Below are 2,490 nucleotides of genomic sequence, written 5' to 3' on the forward strand. Positions count from 1 at the left end.
CATCTCATTGGTTTGAAAAAAAATAATGTTTTATAAGCTTATCACTATATTTGGCTTTAAATGATTATAAGGGCATTCTAAATTAAATACATTTGAATTGTCGCTTAGGAAAATAATCGAAGTAATATAATAATTAACTATTCAATGAAAAGAATCTTTCACTTAAAAAAGGATTATATGCCTGTCATTAAGAAAATATCGTAATTATAGTTTATTTCATGATATTTATTGTTATTTCATTAATGACACATGTAATCATAATAACAAAAAAAAGGTAGATGATGTTAGGGAAGTGAATATTTTATAATTTTTCCTTGAAAATGACTATAACAAAAAATTGTATAGGAAAATATTTACTAGACACGTATAAATTAGGTGTATAATAAAATAATTCGATGTTTGAAAGATGAAAGAAATTTTGCACTTATGATTTTTGCATTGCCTAGAATTAAGTTTTCAAAAAAAAAAATCAACATTGCACTTAAGACATAGCTAAATAAAAAATGTTCTTTCTAAATAACATTGAAAGTTTGTAAGAGAGGGGGGATTTAATAATGGGAAAATACTAGCTACATTACCTGGTATATAAGGTATTAGGGACTTGATTTTTCACCATCAGATTATAATAATACAAGTCTCCTTCATCTTCTCCCTCTCTCCAGCTTTCATGGTTGTCTTCTCTCTCTTCTTGTCTTTCTCTCTCCATTTCTTGTCTTTCTCTCCCCTCGTCACTCTCTTTCTCTCTCTTCTACACTTCTTCTTCTCTCTCTTCTCTGCAATCTTCTCTCTCCTCTTTCTCTCTCCTCAGTCCTCTCTTTGACAATTGATATTAGAGCCATAAGTTCTTAATCTAGTTGGCCAACATTCCATTCAGTTATCTTTTTTTTAGTTACACAGATCTAAGAGCCCTGTTAGGTACATAGGTACATACATGACATGGAGCAACAGCGGAGTTACTAAGGACTTCTGGACCACAACAAGGACTGCAGGTCTGCATTAATGGAGTCTTGGACCAAGTTTGGTGGTAGGAGGCTGAAGTTAGCAAATCGTTGGTCATTTTAGGCCATTTTTTGAAGGTATTTTTCTAAAAACAGTGGTAATAGGAGTAGAGGAGGGAGTAGTTACTGTTACTTTTTTAGGGAGAGTCTTTCTCTCTCTTTCTTTTTAAGCTCCTCTCAAGCTTCAATGGAGGAGATCAGCCCATTACCTCCACTCTACTCCATGAATCCATCTGGTCTTCAAGAATAAACAACATAGAAAGCCTCTAAGCATCAAGAGCTACAAGTCATATACCATTTTAGTGGTGGATGAAGACCATCATAAGAAAGCTTTGACATCATTTCTTAAAGCTCCAGTGAGATTGTTCATCTTAACTGAATCTTCAAGAGCAAGCATGTGAAAGCCCGCTTCCAATAAGTGCTCTACAAAGCCAAGGATGAGTCAAAGCCTGTGCAGTAGTCATCCTTCTGTGATGATCTTTGGTCAATAGCCGCTTCACGAAGTCCTTGGCCTTCAGTCCCAGTCAAAGCCTGTGTAGTAGTCATCCTTCTATGGCAGTCTTTGGTCAATAGCGGCTTCACGAAGTCCTTGGCCTCATCTTAGACTGAAGGCCATGGGGCCTCATCAAAACTAGGTTCTAACTTTAGAACATGTCAAATTTTTTTTGCTTCTATACGGGTTCAAATGGTTGACTTCCACAAAGTAAGATGTATGTTATAACCCCAATACTCCAAATGTCAACCTCTATGCTGCTGTAAGATCTGTGAAGAACTTCTGGAGCAACATAATAGGCACTTCCCACGATATCATTGAGCCTCTTATCTGATCTGACGAAATCACATAGCCCAAAGTCAATGGCCTTCAGCTGTGCATTCTCATCCTTCGTTGTAAACAAGAAATTCTCTGGTTTCAGATCTCGATGAACAAGTCCTTGTAGATGACAAAAGGCCACTATACTCAGAATCTGAACCACCACTGCCTTTGCATCCTCCTTAGAGTACTTTCCACCCCTGAAAGTATTCAATCTAGCAACTCACTTCCCTCACACAACTCCATCGCTATGTACACATTCATGTCATCCTCGCATGCATCATAAAACCTGACTAGATTGTGATGCCCAATCAAAGCTTTGAGGATCTTAACTTCTCTCCTGAAATCCTCAATTTCTATAGCTATTGTCATCTCAACCCCTCCTTCTCTGATTGAAGAATCAAGCTTGAAGACTCGATTCTTGGCTGAAACTTTGTCATCATGAAGCTAATTGGAGAATTGGAGAGCAACCTTGGGACACTGGCCATTGATTCTCAGCCCTTCTTCACTAATCAAAGAGGTAATTGACTCTTGAACTCTCTTTTATTTCCATCCTATTGTTGAGCCAAAAAGCCTATTGTTGGGAGAGATTCAAGTAGTCAATCATGCATTTTATTGAAGGTCTACATACTGCCAATTTAATCTTAGTCCTCTCTTAGGCTTTCTTGCATTGAAAATGGT

General features: G+C 37.1%; 1 pseudogene; it reads right to left on the reverse strand.

The window, feature by feature from the left end:
• Positions 1 to 1,381: 1,381 nt before the first annotated feature.
• LOC148011548 (CDPK-related kinase 7 pseudogene) lies at positions 1,382 to 2,181 on the reverse strand (annotated as a pseudogene).
• Positions 2,182 to 2,490: the final 309 nt, after the last annotated feature.

The sequence above is a fragment of the Lygodium microphyllum genome, chromosome 28 (genome assembly GCF_053477565.2).
Source record: "Lygodium microphyllum isolate KBCC chromosome 28, Lygodium_microphyllum_v1.1.10, whole genome shotgun sequence".
Lineage (NCBI taxonomy): Eukaryota > Viridiplantae > Streptophyta > Polypodiopsida > Schizaeales > Lygodiaceae > Lygodium > Lygodium microphyllum.